An 18,652-nucleotide genomic window follows, 5' to 3' on the forward strand; every position below is an offset into this window, starting at 1 on the left:
CTCCCAAGGGTTTTGATGACTACAGTCAGGAGAAGCAGAGCGGCCTAGTGGAGAGAACACAGTCCTGGGAGTCAGAGGACCTGGGTTCTAATTCCGACTCTGCCACTTTTCTGCTGTGTGACCTTGGGTAAGTCACTTCTGCATTCCTCAGTTATCTCATCTGCAAGACAGGGTTTAAGACTGTTAACTTCGTGTGAGACGGGGACTGTATCCAACCTTAATTTGCTTGTACCCACCCCAGCACTTAGTACAGTGCCTAGCAAATCATCATCAATCGTATTTATTGAGCGCTCGCTGTGTGCAGAGCACTGTACTAAGCGCTTGGGAAGTCCAAGTTGGCAACAAAGAGAGACAGTCCCTACCCAACAGTGGGCTCACAGTCTAAAAATAGTAAGTGCTTAATGCTTAGTACAGTGCTAAGTGCTTAGTAATAATAATAATATTAATGATGGCATTTATTAAGCGCTTACTCTGTGCAAAGCACTGTTCTAAGCGCTGGGGAGGTTACAAGGTGATCAGGTTGTCCCCGGGGGGCTCACAGTCTTCATCCCCATTTTACAGATGAGGTAATTGAGGCACAGAGAAGTTGAGTGACTTGCCCAAAGTCACACAGCTGACAATTGGCGGAGCCGGGATTTGAACCCGTGACCTCTGACTCCAAAGCCCGGGCTCTTTCCACCGAGCCACACTGCTTCCCAGTACAGTGCTTTGCACACACTAAGCATTCAATAAATGATTGAATGAATGGACAATACTGGAAAATAGACAATGGACATATAAATGAATGGACAATGAATGGACAAATACCATAACATTATTATTAATATATATGTATATATGTTTTTACATATTTATTACCCTATTTATTTATTTTACTTGTACATATCTATTCTATTTATTTTATTTTGTTAGTATGTTTGCTTTTGTTCTCCGTCTCCCCCTTTTAGACTGTGAGCCCACTGTTGGGTAGGGACTGTCTCTATCTGTTGCCAACTTGTACTTCCCAAGCGCTTAGTACAGTGCTCTGCACACAGTAAGTGCTCAATAAATACGATTGATTGATTGATTAGTAGTAAAAGTAATAGCAGTAGTATAGCAGCGTGGCTTAGTGGGAAGAGCTTGGGTTTGGGAGTGAGAGGTCATGGGTTCTAATCCCAGCTCCGCGGCTTGTCAGTTGTGTGACTTTGGGCAAGTCACTTCCCTTCTCTGTGCCTCAGGTACCTCATCTGTAAAATGGGGATTTAAGACTGTGAGCCGCACGTGGGACAACCTGATCACCTTGTATCTCCCCCAACGCTTAGAATAATGCTTGGCACATAGTAAGCGCTTAACAAACACCATTATTATTATCCTCTGAGCCTCAGTTTCCTCTTCTGTGAAATGGGGATTCAAAACTGTTCTTCCTCTTATTGTGAGCCCCACGTGGGTCAGGGAGTGGGTTTGATTTGATTATCTTGTGTCTACCCCAGTGCAAAATACGGTGCTTGACACATACTACATGCCTAACAAATGTCATTATTACTATCATTACTACTACTGACAGTAAGAAGTTTAAATGTCAGTTGGATTTCCTGGTCTTGGTATGTTTTAAGTCAGGCTTTCAGGCAAGGAGTAGGGGAGTGTTCTCCCATTTTGGTCCCATGGAGGGAGTTCTACAGGGGTCTGCCCTAGAGCCCGGCCAGAATTTTGGGGAGGCTCTGCCCTACTGGGAAAGTTACAGCTCTATGAGTCAAATCCTTTCCCCATCACCAAGTCATTCACTTTCTCCTCTGCTCCCTCTAACCCTTTCACTAGGACCTAAATATCTATCTATCTATCTATCATCTATCTATCTATCTATCTATCTATCTAATCTTCCTTCCTTCCTTCCTTCCTTCCTTCCTTCCTCTCTCTCCTCCCTTCCTTCCTCTCTCCTCCCTTCCTTCCTCTCTCCTCCCTTCCTTCCTCTCTCCTCCCTTCCTTCCTCTCTCCTCCCTTCCTTCCTCTCTCCTCCCTTCCTTCCTCTCTCCTCCCTCTCCTCCCTCTCTCCTCCCTCTCCTCCCTCTCTCCTCCCTCTCCTCCCTCTCTCCTCCCTCTCCTCCCTCTCCTCCCTTCCTCCCTTCCTCCCTTCCTTCCTTCCTTCCTCTCTCCTCCCTCTCCTCCCTTCCTTCCTCTCTCCTCCCTCTCCTCCCTTCCTTCCTCTTTCCTCCCTCTTCTCCCTCTCCTCCCTCTCCTCCCTTCCTCTCCTCCCTCCCTCCCTTCCTTCCTTCCTTCCTTCCTCTCTCCTCCCTTCCTCTCCTCCCTCCCTTCCTTCCTTCCTTCCTCTCTCCTCCCTCTCCTCCCTCTCTCCTCCCTCTCTCCTCCCTCTCTCCTCCCTCTCTTCCCTCTCCTCCCTTCCTCCCTTCCTCCCTTCCTCCCTTCCTTCCTTCCTTCCTCTCTCCTCCCTTCCTTCCTCTCTCCTCCCTCTCCTCCCTTCCTTCCTCTTTCCTCCCTCTTCTCCCTCTCCTCCCTCTCCTCCCTTCCTCTCCTCCCTTCCTTCCTTCCTTCCTTCCTTCCTTCCTCTCTCCTCCCTTCCTCTCCTCCCTCCCTTCCTTCCTTCCTTCCTCTCTCCTCCCTCTCCTCCCTCTCTCCTCCCTCTCTCCTCCCTCTCCTCCCTCTCCTCCCTCTCTCCTCCCTCTCCTCCCTCTCTCCTCCCTCTCTCCTCCCTCTCCTCCCTTCCTTCCTTCCTTCCTTCCTTCCTTCCTTCCTTCCTTCCTTCCTTCCTTCCTTCCTTCCTTCCTTCCTTCCTTCCTTCCTCTCTCCTTCCTCTCTCCTCCCTTCCTTCCTCTCTCCTCCCTCTCCTCCCTTCCTTCCTCTTTCCTCCCTCTTCTCCCTCTCTCCTCCCTCTCCTCCCTTCCTCTCCTCCCTCCCTTCCTTCCCTCCCTCCCTCCCTTCCTTCCTTCCTTCCTTCCTTCCTTCCTTCCTTCCTTCCTCTCTCCTCCCTTCCTCTCCTCCCTCCCTTCCTTCCTCTCTCCTCCCTCCCTTCCTTCCTTCCTTCCTTCCTTCCTCTCTCCTCCCTCTCCTCCCTTCCTTCCTCTCTCCTCCCTCTCCTCCCTTCCTTCCTCTTTCCTCCCTCTTCTCCCTCTCCTCCCTTCCTCTCCTCCCTCCCTTCCTTCCCTCCCTCCCTCCCTCCCTCCCTCCCTCCCTTCCTTCCTTCCCTCCCTCCCTCCCTCCCTCCCTCCCTTCCTTCCTTCCTTCCTTCCTTCCTTCCTTCCTTCCTTCCTTCCTCTCTCCTCCCTTCCTCTCCTCCCTCCCTTCCTTCCTTCCTCTCTCCTCCCTCTCCTCCCTCTCTCCTCCCTCTCCTCCCTCTCTCCTCCCTCTCCTCCCTCTCTCCTCCCTCTCCTCCCTTCCTTCCTCCCTTCCTTCCTTCCTTCCTTCCTTCCTTCCTTCCTTCCTTCCTTCCTTCCTCTCTCCTCCCTTCCTCTCCTCCCTCCCTTCCTTCCTTCCTTCCTTCCTTCCTTCCTTCCTTCCTTCCTCTCTCCTCCCTCTCCTCCCTTCCTTTGTATTTATTGAGCACTTACTGTATGCAGAGCACTATAGTAAGCACTTGGGAGAGTACAATTTAACAATAAATAGACACATTCCTTGCCCACAACTGCCCCTCGTGGAGTCACTCTGAGTTTCATTGCACACTCAGCTTCCTAAGAAACCATACAAAAGACTAGCAAGGAAAATTAGGGCCTGATTCCACCAGATCCACTCGGGTGTTCTCTAGATCCCTGTCTATGTGGCCCAGGTGCATACATTCCTGGTTGCCATGAATTTGACTCTTTAGTCTTCCCTAAAATCTGTATTTGGTTTGGGTATTCTAGCAGTCTTGACATCACAAATGCACTTCGCAACTGCCCCGGGTTTCAATTATATACAGGCCCTTGCAGCTCAGTTTATCATCTTAGAGTAGTTCACTAGCCTTGATAGGGTTGCTATGTTTTTATGCCTGCTAAGGATGTGTTCATTTCACCCTGCTACTTTTCTCTCTTTTATGCGCCCACTGGCTCTCATGTTCACTATCATGACCATGTTTACTTGGGGTTTAGGGGCCTTTTCTAAACATTAAGAGTGGAAAAAAAAAAGAAAAACTTAACTAGGAACATAGAAAGTATCTACTCTCCCAGCTGAGAGCAAGCAGTATTTTCAGGAGCAGCTGTTCTGATGCAGCCACTGATTAATGGCACAATTAATAGAATAGTAAATGATAAAGGCAGAAGTAATAACTGATTTTAGACAGCTCTGATCTCCCCCTAAAATCTCCCCTGCTCCTCTTCGGCCCCAACTTCTGCTTGCCTCCTCTTTGACTCCACCCTTTTATTATGGCATTTGTTAAGCACTTCCTGTGTGCCAGGCACTGAACTGAACTAAGCATTCATTCATTCAATTGTATTAATTGAGCGCTTACTGTTTGCAGAGCACTGTACTAAGCGCTTGGGAAGTACAAGTTGGCAACATATAGAGATGGTCCCGACCCAACAGCGGGTTCACGGTCTAGAAGGGGAGACAGACAACAAAACAAAACGTATTAACAAAATAAAATTAATAGAATAGTAAATATGTACAAGTAAAATAGAGTAATAAATATGTACAAACATATATACAGGTGCTGTGGGGAGGGGAAGGAGGTAAGGCGGAGGGGATGGGGAGGGGGAGGAGGGGGAGAGGTAGAAGGGGGCTCAGTCTGGGAAGGCCTCCTGGAGGAGGTGAGCTCTCAGTAGGGCTTTGAAGGGAGGAAGAGAGCTAGCTTGGCGGATGTGCGGAGGGAGGGCATTCCAGGCCAGGGGGAGGACGTGGGCCAGAGGTTGACGGTGGGACAGGTGAGAACAAGGCATGGTGAGGAGGTGAGCGGCAGAGGAGCGGAGGGTGCGGGCTGGGCTGGAGAAGAAGAGAAGGGAGGTGAGGTAGGAGGGGGCGAGGTGATGGACAGCCTGGAAGCCGAGAGTGAGGAGTTTTTGCTTGAAGCATAGGTTGACTGGCAGCCACTGGAGATTTTTGAGGAGGGGAGTAACACGTCCAGAGCGTTTCTGCACAAAGATGATCCGGGCAGCAGTGTGAAGTATAGACTGAAGTGGGGAGAGACAGGAGGATGGGAGATCAGAGAGGAGGCTGATGCAGTAGTCCAGTCGGGATAGGATGAGAGCTTGAATGAGCAGGGTAGCGGTTTGGATGGAGAGGAAAGGGCAGATCTTGGCGATGTTGCGGAGGTGAGACCGGCAGGTTTTGGTGACGGATTGGATGTGAGGGGTGAACGAGAGAGCAGAGTCGTTCTGGGGTATATAGAAGATGATCAGGTTTAACAGTCCATGTCTCACATGGGACTCACAGTCTTAATCCTCATTTTACAGCTGAGGTAACTGAGGCTCAGAGGAGTAAGGTGACTTGCCCAGGGTCACCCAGCAGACAAGCGACTGAGCCATTTATAGAATCCAAGTCCTTCTGACTCCCAGGCTCTATCCACTAGACCATGCCGTTTTTCTAGCATCATCTCAAGGTCTCCCACCTCTTAAATCTACTCCCTCCACCTGTGCCTCCAATCCTACCCCTTCTCACTTTAGTAAAGTACTTGTCCCTCTTTTTTTTTTTTTATAATGATGTTTGTTAAGTGCTTACTGTGTGCCAGGCACTGTACTAAGCGCTGGGGTAGGTACAAGATAATCAGGTTGGACACATTCCATTTACCACATGGGGCTCACAGTCTTAATCCCCTTCCTTCCTCTCCCCCTCGTCCCCCTCCATCCCCCCATCTTACCTCCTTCCCTTCCCCACAGCACCTGTATATATGTATATATGTTTGTACGTATTTATTACTCTATTTATTTTACCTGTACATATCTATTTATTTTATTTTGTTAGTATGTTTGGTTTTGTTCTCCGTCTCCCCCTTTTAGACTGTGAGCCCACTGCTGGGTAGGGACTGTCTCTAGATGTTGCCAACTTGGACTTCCCAAGCGCTTAAGTCCAGTGCTCTGCACACAGTAAGCACTCAATAAATACGATTGATTGATTGATTAATCCCCACTTTACAGATGAGGTAGTTGAGGCACAGAGAAGTGACTTGCCCAAGTGGCAGAGCCGGGATTAGAACACAGGTTCTTTTGACTCTCGGGCCAGTGTTGAATTCATTAGGCCATGCTGCTTCTCCCTTGACCCCCCGCAATGTAGCTTCAGTGCCCTCCAATCCGCAGGAACTGCCCTAAAATCACCAATCTCCACCACCCCATCCTTACCATTCCTGACCTCTCAGCTTCCTTCAACACCCTAGGTCATTCCTTTCTATTAACACTATCTAACTTTGGCTTCACTGAAGCTGTCCTCTCCTGGTTTTGTTTTGTGTGGGGATTTGGTTTTTTGGTATTTAAGTACTTACTATATTTCAAGCACTGTACTAAACACAGGGGTTGATACAGGTTAATCAGGTTGGACACAGTCCCTGACCCACAAGGGGCTCACAGTCAGAAGGGAGAGCAGAGAGATAGATATTCTTCCTATCTCTCCGGCCACTCCTTCCCAGACGCGGACTCCAGTCTAGAAGGGGGAGACAGATGGCAAAATAAAACAAGTAGACAGGCATTAATAGCATCATTGATGCTTCCCTTCCCCACAGCACCTGTATATATGTATGTACATATTTATTACTCTATTTACTTGTACATATCTATTTATTTTATTTTGTCAATATGTTTGGTTTTGTTCTCTGTCTCCCCCTTCTAGACTGTGAGCCCACTGTTGGGTAGGGACTGTCTCTATATGTTGCCAACTTGGACTTCCCAAGCGCTTAGTACAGTGCTCTGCACACAGGAAACGCTCAATAAATACGATTGATGATGATGATGATGACTCCAGTCTAGAAGGGGGAGACAGACAGCAAAATAAAACAAGTAGACAGGCATTAACAGCATCATTGACGCTTCCCTTCCCCACAGCACCTGTATATATGTATGTACATATTTATTACTCTATTTATTTACTTGTACATATCTATTCTATTTATTTTATTTTGTTAATATGTTTGGTTTTGTTGTCTGTCTCCCCCTTCTAGACTGTGAGCCCACTGTTGGGCAGGGACTGTCTCTCTATGTTGCCGACTTGGACTTCCCAAGCGCTTAGTACAGTGCTCTGCACACAGGAAACGCTCAATAAATACGATTGATGATGATGATGACTCCAGTCTAGAAGGGGGAGACAGACAGCAAAATAAAACAAGTAGACAGGCATTAATAGCATCATTGATGCTTCCCTTCCCCACAGCACCTGTATATATATATATATATATATATATATATGTACATATTTATTACTCTATTTACTTGTACATATCTATTCTATTTATTTTATTTTGTTAATATGTTTGGCTTTGTTCTCTGTCTCCCCCTTCTAGACTGTGAGCCCACTGTTGGGTAGGGACTGTCTCTATATGTTGCCAACTTGGACTTCCCAAACGCTTAGTACAGTGCTCTGCACACAGTAAGCGCTCAAAAAAATACGATTGATTGATTTCACGGGCTCTTCCTGTCTCCCTCCCAGTAACTTTGGAAGCCCCTCAAGGCTCCGTTCTGGGTCTCCTCCTATTTTGCATCTACACCCACTCCCTCAGAGAACTCATTCACTCCTAGGTTTCTACCACCGCCTCGACGCGAATGATTCCCAAATCTCTCTCTCCATCTCTGCAGTCTCTAATTTCCTCCTGCCTGCAGGACCTCTCTACTTGGATGTACTACCAACACCTCAAACCTAACACATCTAAAATAGGACTCCTCATCTTCCCTCCCAAAAAATCTGGCTTCCCCTAGGCTTTTCCATCTCGATAGACAACGCCACTGTCCTCCTCGTCTCACAAGCCCGTAATCTTGGCATCGGCCTCGTCTCGTTTCTCCCCTTCGAGCCACGTATTCCGTCTGGCACCAAATGCTGTTGGGTCTACCTGCACATCTGTAGAATCCGCTGCTATCATGCTGCTCTATCAATCAATCAATCAATCGTATTTATTGAGCGCTTACTGTGTGCAGAGCACTGTACTAAGTGCTTGGGAAGTACAAGCTGGCAACATAACCCACCTTGATTATTTAATCACCCTCCCCACTGACCTTCCAGCCTCCTGTCTCTCCTCTCTCTAGTTCACACTTAACCCTGCTGCCCAGATTATTTTTCTGAAAAGGCTTTCGGCCCCCGTCCCTCCATCTCACCTGCTTCACCACCAATCCTGACCTAGAACTCCCTCCCCAGTGATATCTTACAATTACCAGTCTCCCCATCTTCAAAACCCAGAAAAATCATCTCTTCCAAGAGGTCTTCCTTCACTCACCCCTCCTTTCCTCACCCCATTCACCCCCACCCTGTGTCTCTTGTGTTCTTGACTGTGTACCTCTCAATCACTTTGCTACCCCACCCTCAGCACTTATGGACATTCCCTAATATTCTGGCATTTAACCTATCTGTAATATATTTTAATTTCTGTTTACCCCCCTAGTCTGTAAGATCCTTGTCGTCAGGAATCATATTTACCCACTGTATTGCCTAAGTGCTTTAGAGCAGTGCTTTGCACACAGAAAGTGCTTAATAATACAACTGAATGGTCTCTGATGAGTACACATTTGTATTCCTGAAAGAGAAAAGGAATAGAAACTGAGTTTCTCTCGTGTACCTATTTAGAGTCTGGGGAAACACCCAGTAAACAACCCAACCCAGAACCCCAACTGAGAGCTTGCTCCTTCTCAACCTCCTTCCTCTTTTTAACTTCCCCCTCGGCTTGGCAGAGTGAGAGTCACAGCTTACGGGGTCTCATAGGCAGCAGCCCAAGAGTTTGTCAAGAGGCAACAAGAAAATCTTTGAAAGGGAAAGAGGGTTCTTCAGAGTGGGGTTAGTGGGTCTCTGGATGGGGTAGCAAGACTTTTGCCATTTGGAAAAAAGCAGACCTTAGGAGTCAGAAGGGCCTGGTTTCCAAGCCTGGCTCTGCCACTTGTCTGCTGTGTGACCTTGGACAAGTCACTTAATTTTTCTGGGCCTCAGTTACCTCATCTGTAAAATTAAGACTGAGTCCCAAGTGGGACATGGACTGTGTCCAACCTGATAAGCTTCTATCTACCTCAGTGCTTGGTACGGTGTTTGACACGTAGTAAGTGCTTATCAAATACCATTAAAGAAAAAACCTTGCACTGTCTTTAAAAGTTAGGTTTTTTTCTGTAGAGATTTCTCTGTAGATAGCTTCACTGGATCAGAGTTATATCTGTCAGCCCGAGGCTATTGGTGGTGGTTGCATTCCGACTGAGCTAAGGCCCCCGAAGGGCTTCTGAAACCAACTGGGGTCTCGAGCTGGCCCTAAATTAGTTTGGAAACCGACCCAGCTTCTTTTGACCTGAATCTACAGATAATTCCAACATAACCACCACAGGGATTATGCCCTCTCTGCCCCAAGCATTTGGGACTAACGTTTTAATAACCACCTAGACTAGCCCTACCTCCAAACATGCCCAGAAAAACCAATTTGTCAATAGTATTTATTACTTACTATGCGTAGAGCACAAGCCCTTGGGGAGAGAGCACCGGTAAATTAAAAGACATAATTCCTGCCCTCAAGGGATTTGAAATCAAGCAGTTGAGATGGACACTAAAGCAGCTCAAAAGCTCCGGCCTGGGAGGACATGCACTCTAATCCCAGCTATGCTGCTTTATAAAAATCATTATGGTATTTGTTACTTACTATGTATCAAGCACTGTTAATCTAATCAAGTGCTGATTAGACAAGTTAATCAGATCAGACACAGTCCATCTCCCACATGGGGCTCACAGAAGGCAACTGGTAGACCTGGGATTAGAACCCAGGGCTTCTGACGCCCGAGCCTGTGCTCTTTCGACTAGGCCATGCTATTCCTCAAGAGCAAGCTACAGGCAAGTCATTTAAATTCTATGTCCCTCAGTCTCCTCATCTGTAAAATGGGGATTCAATACTTGTTCTCCCTCTTATTTGCACTGTGAGCCCCATTAATTGAGTCCAGCCCGCTTATCTACCCCACGGCTCTTAGTACAGTGCTTGACACACAGTAATCATGTAATACCATTATTATTAGATGAAAGCAACAGTTTAAAGACATGTACAAAAATGCTGTTTTGTTGTCTGTCTCCCCCTTCTAGACTGTGAGCCCACTGTTGGGTAGGGATTGTCTCTATATGTTGCCAACTTGGACTTCCCAAGCGCTTAGTACAGCGCTCTGCACACAGTAAGCACTCAATAAATACGATTGATGATGACGTTGGGGAGACAGGGGGAGGCGAATACCTAATTGCTTAGGAGGCGAGGACTAAAGGGCCTATGTAAGTGATGCAGTAGGGGAAAAAGTAACACGGGAAGTTTAGAGTTTACTCAGGGATGACCTCCTGGATTACATATGATTTCAGAAGGGAGAGGGAGAGAGGAGGAGAAGGAAAGAGAGCACAGTGGCCTGCCAGATCTGAAGGGGGAGGGAATTTCAGGCAGGAATGAGAATGTGAGCAAGAGGTTGATGCAGGATACATAAGGGGGGGTGCAGTAAGTTACCTTGAAGAGTGAAATGTGTAAATTGTGTTGCAGCAGGAGAGGAGCATGGATAGGTGGAGGGGAGAGCACTGATTGAGTGCCTTAAAGGTCAAGAGTTACTGTTTGATGTGGCCATGGATGGGCAACCACTGGAATCTGGAGTGGGGAGATGTCCACAAAGCGAAGTTTTAGCAAAACGACCCGCACAAACAGAGGGAAAAACGAACTGGAGAGAGGGGAGGCTGGAGACAGGGACGTCAGCCGGGAGGCCGATGCAGTTGTTGAGTCTAGATATGACAGGTGCTTGGCCCAGTGTGGTGGCAGCTCGGACGGAGAGGAATGGGTGAATCAATCAATCAATCAATCGTATTTATTGAGCGCTTACTATGTGCAGAGCACTGTACTAAGCGCTTGGGAAGTACAAATTGGCAACACTTAGAGACGGTCCCTACCCAACAGTGGGCTCACAGTCTAAAAGGGGGAGACAGAGAACAAAACCAAACATACCAACAAAATAAAATAAATAGGATAGAAATGTACAAGCAAAATAAATAAATAGAGTAATAAATATGTACAACCATATATACATATATACAGGTGCTGTGGGGAAGGGAAGGAGGTAAGATGGGGGGATGGAGAGGGGGATGAGGAGGAGAGGAAGGAAGAGGGTGAACTGCTGGAGATGATGTGAAGGAAGGATTGACAGGATTTGGTGATCAATCAGTCGTAGTTATTGAGCGCTTACTGTGTGCAGAGCACTGTACTAAGCGCTTGGGAAGTACAAGTCGGCAACACATAGAGACGGTCCCTACCCAACAGCGGGCTCACAGTCTTGGTGATGGACAATGTGGACTTGAAAGAAGAGTCCAGCCTGACGCCCAGATTGAGAGCCTGTGAGATGAGATGGGGAAAACGGCGGTGGTGCCGACAACCTTGTGTGAACACGGGCAGGTCACTTGATTTCTCTGTGCGTCAGTTACCTCATCTGTAAAATGGGGATTAAAACTGTGAACCCCATGTGGGATATGGACTGTGTCCAGCCTGATTAATTTACCTCCCCCAGTGCTAAGTAGAGTGCCTGGCACAGGAGTGCTTAACAAATGCCCTAAAAAACAAACAAAAAAAACCCTAGTTAACTACTTAATGTCTTATTGACAGACTGTATTTCAGGTTTTCCCACGAGAACTGTTTTGTTTAAAACCATTCTGAAAAGAGTTTCTACCTATTGTAGATTAAAACTGTGGGAGGTGAATTGTGTCACAGGGCGACGGAGGAAACTGTGAGCCCGTTGTTGGGTAGGGACTGTCTCTATATGTTGCCAAGCACTTAGTACAGTGCTCTGCACACAGTAAGCGCTCAAAATATGATTAAATGAATGAATGACTGTGAGCCCACTGTTGGGTAGGGACTGTCTCTATATGTTGCCAACTTGTACTTCCCAAGCGCTTAGTACAGTGCTCTGCACACAGTAAGCGCTCCATAAATACAATTGATGATGATGATGAATGAACCCATAGAGGCGGGCAATGAAAGAAACGCAGGCTTTGCCTCCCTTAAGCCTCTGGGACTTCTCCTGATGTCACATAGGCTCCAGCTACTGTAGTGACCAACAGGGGAAATTCTCAAAATTACAAATTCTTATCAATTATTAAAGGAATTTAAAAAAAACCTAATACCTGCCCACTCTGCTTTCTCAAGAAGATTCCGCCAGGGTTGTCCAACTAAAACTTAATTTCCTAGCTTTAACTGTAATATTCTACAGAATTCTGGTTATATTTTGAACAGAGAACTGTAACATTCCCCTTTCTAAAAAGGAAAGCGAGAACGAGGCAAGAAATGAAGTAAGGCCAGCAACTGTGGCCGTCAGCTGCCAGTCAGGGAGACTATTATGTCGGCAAGATTTTGCTCAAGTTCACACAGTCTTATGGGGTAAAATGCTTCCTGGTGCCTATCACTTAGATGGTTTTAGTTTCTCATCATCAATCGTATTTATTGAGCGCTTACTGTGTGCAGAGCAGTGTACTAAGCGCATGGGAAGTACACGTTGGCAACATATAGAGACAGCCCCTACCCAACAGTGGGCTCACAGTCTAAAAGACTAAGTTTCTCCTCACTGAATTATGACAAAGTTAATTACTGGAGCAAATTCCCCTATTCTTATGGGACTAGTATGCATATTTCATTCAAGTCAATGGAAAAATAGCTCTTGTACTAAGACTGATGTTCATTTTGTCCCATGCCATTGCAGGGTCTGTTCAGGGATGAGTGGAATTTTGTTTTGTCTTTTTTGGAAAGGAATTTTCCAGTAGAAATCTGATCTTTGGCCCTTGTTTTTGATGATATTGACGATGGTGGGTAGTGTTGAGATCTGTCTGTTGAGGAAAAGTTGTGGGCAGGAAATGTGTCTACCATTTTTGTTGTACTGTACTCTCCTAGGTGCTTAGTACAATGCTCAGAACACAATAAGCGCTCAATAAATACCAGTGATTGACCGACTGATTAAGCAGGGTATGTCCCTCCGTGTCTATAGATCTCAGCGGGTCTGCCATTGGATCCAAGTGCTTTTCTATTTTTTTTTGGCTCTTACTGCTGCCGTGAGTTCCTTTACAGCACTTATATACGTATTTGTAATTTATTTATATTAATGTCTGGCTCCCCCTCTAGACTATAAGCTCATTGTGGACAGGGAATGTGTCTATTATATTGCTATAATGTACTCTTCGAAGCACTCAGTATAGTGCTCTGCACACAATAAGTGCTCAACAAATAATAATAATAATTGTGGCATTTGTTACACTCTATGTGCCAGGCAGTGTACTAAATGCTGGGGTGGGTACAAGCAAAGCAGGTTGGACAGTCCCTGCCCCGCATGGGGCTCACAGTCTTAATCCCCATTTTACAGATGAGGTAACTGAGGCCCAGAGAAGTGAAGTGACTCACCCAAGGTCACACAGCAGACAAGTGGCATGACCTTCTGACGCCCATGCCCGTGCTGTAGCCACCACGCCATGCTGCTTCCCCAAACAAATATGATAGACTGACTGACAACAGTTGGTACAGGTGCCAAACCTTCACATGTTGGAAGGTTTTACCTGCCACCGAGCCTCATCTTAAGTACCAGAGGGCACGTTGAGGAGGATTTTGAACTATTTTCTCCACTTTTTAGACTTCTTTCCCCATCTGTGATGAGATCGGAGTTGCCTTTACTCATCGTAGGCCCCAGACTGGCAAGAACGTTTGGCTCAGTATTTTCCAGCAGAAAAAGATATTGGAGGTCAAAGGTTTCAGCGGTTTTGGAAGAAGCCCCACCTGAGGCATGAATGGCAGTGGCACACAAAGGAGCGGTGAGTCGGTTCTCTCCTTGCATTGGCCAGACACCTTTACTTGGCTCCTCTAATGCCAACCTACTCACTGTACACACCTCATCTACCTCTCTGCTGACTTCTTGCCCACATCTTGCCATCAAGCGCTTAGTACAGTGCTCTGCACACAGTAAGCGCTCAATAAATACGATTGATTGATCTTGCCCCTGGCCTGGAACTCCCTTCCGCTACACCTCCAAGAGATGATCACCCTCCCCACCTTCAAAAATCTTACTAAAATCACATCTCCTCCAAGAGGCCTTCTGTGCCCGAGCCCTCATTTTCTCTTCTCCCACTTCCTTCTGTATTGCCCTTGCACTTGGATTTGCCCCCTTTATTCACCTCTCAGCCCCACAGCACTTAGGTACATATCGGTAATTTATTTATATTGTCTGTCTTCCCCTCTAGACTGTAAGCTCCTATTAGGCAGGGAGCATGTCTACCAACTCTGTTACGTTGTACTCTCCCAAGGGCTTAGTAGAGTGCTCTGCATACTGTTAAGCGCTTAGTACAGTGCTCTGCACACAGTAAGCGCTCAATAAACACGATTGATGATGATGATGAAATAAATATGATTAATAATTTTAATAACAATGGCATTTATTAAGCTATGCGAAAAGCACTGTTCTAAGCACTGGGGAGGTCACAAGGTGATCAGGTTGTCCCACTGGGGGTTCATAATCCCCATTTTACAGATGAGGTAACTGAGGCACACACAGTAAGCGCTCAATACAGATGATTGAATGAATGAAAGTTAAGTGACTTGCCCGAAGCCACACAGCTGACAATCGGCAGAGCTGGGATTTGAACCCATGACCTCTGACTCCAAGCCCGTGCTCTTTCCACTGAACCACGCTGCTTCTCTAATACACTATTCGCTCCAGTTCTGGGCCTTCCTCCCCACTAAAGGAACACTGAGGAGTCCAAGGATGGACACAAAGATGGATTTCCTATCATCATTCACTTCTTGGTCAATCAGAACCACAGAAAACACTACCATGGGAGCTTTTGGAAATGAACTCCCAACCTCCCTCATCTTGAGACTGTGATATCCCAAGACCCAAGGGTATCCAATTGGATTAAAAAACCCCAAACGGTGGCCTTCAGGCCTGTCAACTCCCAGTACCCACCTCCCCGTAAAATCCCTGCCTACTCTCCACACCCCCACACTCAAATCAAGGTTGGCACTTTCAATGAGAACCCGTCTGTGACAACAAAAGCTAACGGCCGGAGCTTAAATGTGTTGATGCTGCCTTTTAAAATGACATTTCTCAGGAAAGTTTCTGCTGAATATTATGCCCAAGCTACAACCCGAAAGATTCAGAAAGTTACAGAGGAACTACTGGGAATTGAGCTGACCAGTTATTAAAAAAGGCGATGTCTCAAGCCTGGTATTTTCACTAGGTTTTTAGCCTTTCCTTCTTCCACAGCTCTCCCCTTCTCCCCAGAAGGCACAGAAGCAGGTAGGGAAATACCCAATTCAATGAAGTTTGTCTGGAATTTTTTTTCAAGGAAGAGCCAACCTCAGTAGACGATGTGGCTACAAGCAACGATTCTTCTCCAGCCTGACTCGGTCAACCGCCAAAGTCACAAAACTCACCGTACTTCAACAGGAACCTACAGAGAAAAGAAATGGACTCTAGATGGAGTGGAACATCAATCAATCATCAATCAATCGTATTTATTGAGCGCTTACTGTGTGCAGAGCACTGTACTAAGCGCACTGCTACAGCAGAATTGACTAACTACAATCAGCTCCGGCACTTTCTCTCCTATAGAAAATATCCGACACACTGAAACCTAGGTATGCTTTAAAACTCAATTTAAAAAAAGATTCAGAGGAAGTTCCGAACTGTTGGTTTCCAGGGCACTTGTATTCAAAAAATCTCTAAGGTCGGTGGAGGATTTACCTTGGCCGTTCCTATTTATTGAGCACCTCTACAAAATGGTTGGAACTTGGTCACTGTGATGGTATAAAGGGAAAAAAAGTTCTCGCCCATAAGGAGATCAGTACCGTGAGCACCATAGGAACACGTAAATTGCTGCCTGAAACACTTCCAATGCCAGAGGAAGTGAGAAAAATCAGTTTATAGCAGAGGGTGCTAAAAGGGAGGTGGCATCTTTTGCAGATTCAAGCTGCACAGGGGAGCAATAAGCTGGATCGAAGTCTGAAGTAAGTTCCTTAAATACATCAGTTGCATGGAAAGCATTTCAACTTCCCTGAAAAACGCTGCATTCGGGTGCCAACATCTCAACTTCGAGCATCTTGTGCCCACTGGGCACCCTCATGTTGATGACAATGATGTTATCAGTCATTTCAAGGGGCTCCAATCCTAAACTGCACTAGCCATCTTCCAGGCTCATCCACAAGTGTGGCAGAGCAGTTCAGTAGTTAATCAATGTCCAGATAAGACTTTTAAGCAGAGAAATTCAGTTAAAAGGAAGACTGAACTGTCAGAGGAGGGCAGGGTTATATCATTACAAGGGATTTTATGAGCACTAGAGTTGAAGGGCAGGTGATTTTTAAATGTCTAAAGCAAGGTGGTGGAATTGGTCATTGGGTCCATGGTGGATAGATTGCCCAAAGGGAGCGTCAGTCCTGAATGACTTCCAGCAGCTTGGAATACTAGTGGCTTCATTTTGGCCAAGGGACAAAATAAAAAAATAACCGCCAGACATGTTGTCAATAGTATTGAACTTTCCCTTAAAAAAATTTGCTCCCAATACAATTCATAATTTTGATTTAAAGCAATCAATTTGGCTTCTGAACAAGCTGATCTAGCAAAAAGTTGGATTTTGGCCACCCTCTGGGCAATCACTCGATGGTATTTATAGATTGCTGATTGGGTGCATTCATTCATTCAATCGTATTTATTGAGCGCTTACTGTGTGCAGAGCACTGGACTAAGTGCTTAAGAGCACTGGACTAAGCACTTGAAGAGTGCAATAAAAGTAGGTAGACACACTCCCTGTCCACAAGAAGCTGTATTACAGATTGGCTACGTACAAAAATGTGGACGGGAGATGGGGTGAATATCTAAGTACAAAGTGTTACAGACTTTTGGGTGACACACAATGTCTAAACATGAATTTGGTTTACAGAAAGACACAACTGGAGTATCTGGCTGAGAGCCAGGATAAGACATTCCCCCACCCAAAATCTACCTGAGTCCTTCCATTGATCTCGGACATCACGAAACGAGGAATCATTTTTAAGTGACACAAATCAAAGAAAAAAAATCTTAGCAACAATGAAGCCACAGTCACATTTTGTTTTTTTTGCCTGAAAGGCACCAGATTATAAACAAACCATATCTGGATCAGTACTGTTCACGGCAAATAATGACTTCCACATCCCGTTTTTACTCTGAAACCTGCCCCTAGTTAGACTGAGCTAAGAACTATTTAGGGGAAGCTATTTAAGTGTAAAAAGAAAAGACCTTATTCAGATAATCTCTAAGCTTAACACACTACTCACTTTTAACAATTACCGTGGGCTTTGTGGAGGAAGCAAAGGCAAAGTTTGATCATTAAGATGTCTAAGGAACAGTGGGAGAATGGATCAATCAATCGTATTTATTGAGCGCTTACTGTGTGCAGAGCACTGTACTAAGCGCTTGGGAGGTACAAGTTGGCAACATATAGAGACAGTCCCTACCCAACAGCGGGCTCACAGTCTAGAAGGGGGAGACAGAGGACAAAACCAAACATACTAACACAATAAAATAGAATAGATATGTACAAGTAAAATAAATAAATAATAGAGTAATAAATATGTACAAACATATCACTTCTAGCTTTATCTGGTCATTATCCAAAAGGCCCCTGACCACAACGGGGGTGGGAAATATAACGGCATCAATTACCAATGGCGAAGGGGCTTCACAGTTCTCGCAATGAAATCACCAGTCGCCGTTAATTAACTGTTACTGTTAATTAGCCAACAATGTCCATCGGTTCCATTTTGTTTTTTAAAGCATTTGTTAAGTACTTAATATGTGCCAGGAACTGTACTAAGCATTGAGGTAGATAAAAGATAATCAGGTTGGACACAGTCCATGTCCCACATGGAGTTCAGTCAATCCCGTTTTCCAAATGAGGTAACTGAGGCACAGACATTCAATGACATACCCAAGGTCACACAGCAGACAAGTGGTGGAGCCAGAATTAGAACCCAGATCCTTCGGACGCCCAGGGCCGTGCTCTAGCAGATGGGTCACGCTGCTTCTGCTTAGGTTGGTTGGTATTGAGAATCGCATTTAGAGGAATTAAGATACAGTATTTAGTGATAAGAGCCTATCTTCTAGACTGTGAGCCCACTGTTGGGTAGGGACCGTCTCTCTATGTTGCCAACTTGTACTTCCCAAGCGCTTAGTACAGTGCTCTGCACACAGTAAGCGCTCAATAAATACGACTGAATGAATCCTCTGAAAAACTCAGGGCTCTTTCTACAGCTTTTCATAAATAACTTTGCTGTGCTCCTCTTCCTTCTTTAGCAGCACCACATCACATTAGACAATCTCTGAAGAATGGAAAGAAATCTTACAAGAAAAAGATGAACCAAATTTAGTTTTTCCTGAAAGCTAGCCCACGTAAAAAAAAACTCTGAAAGTAGTCTTGAAAGCAGAAAGAAGCAGTTGATTCAGGTAAAAATCATATCTAAAGCCAAATCTATGCTTAAATTAAACCTTACACTAAAATGCAGGTTAGTGAATTAGACCCAAAGAGACATGGAGTAAAGCTTAGCAAAGATCAGAATGGACAATTAGGA

This window comes from Tachyglossus aculeatus, chromosome 3, assembly GCF_015852505.1.
Source record: "Tachyglossus aculeatus isolate mTacAcu1 chromosome 3, mTacAcu1.pri, whole genome shotgun sequence".
Taxonomy (NCBI): domain Eukaryota; kingdom Metazoa; phylum Chordata; class Mammalia; order Monotremata; family Tachyglossidae; genus Tachyglossus; species Tachyglossus aculeatus.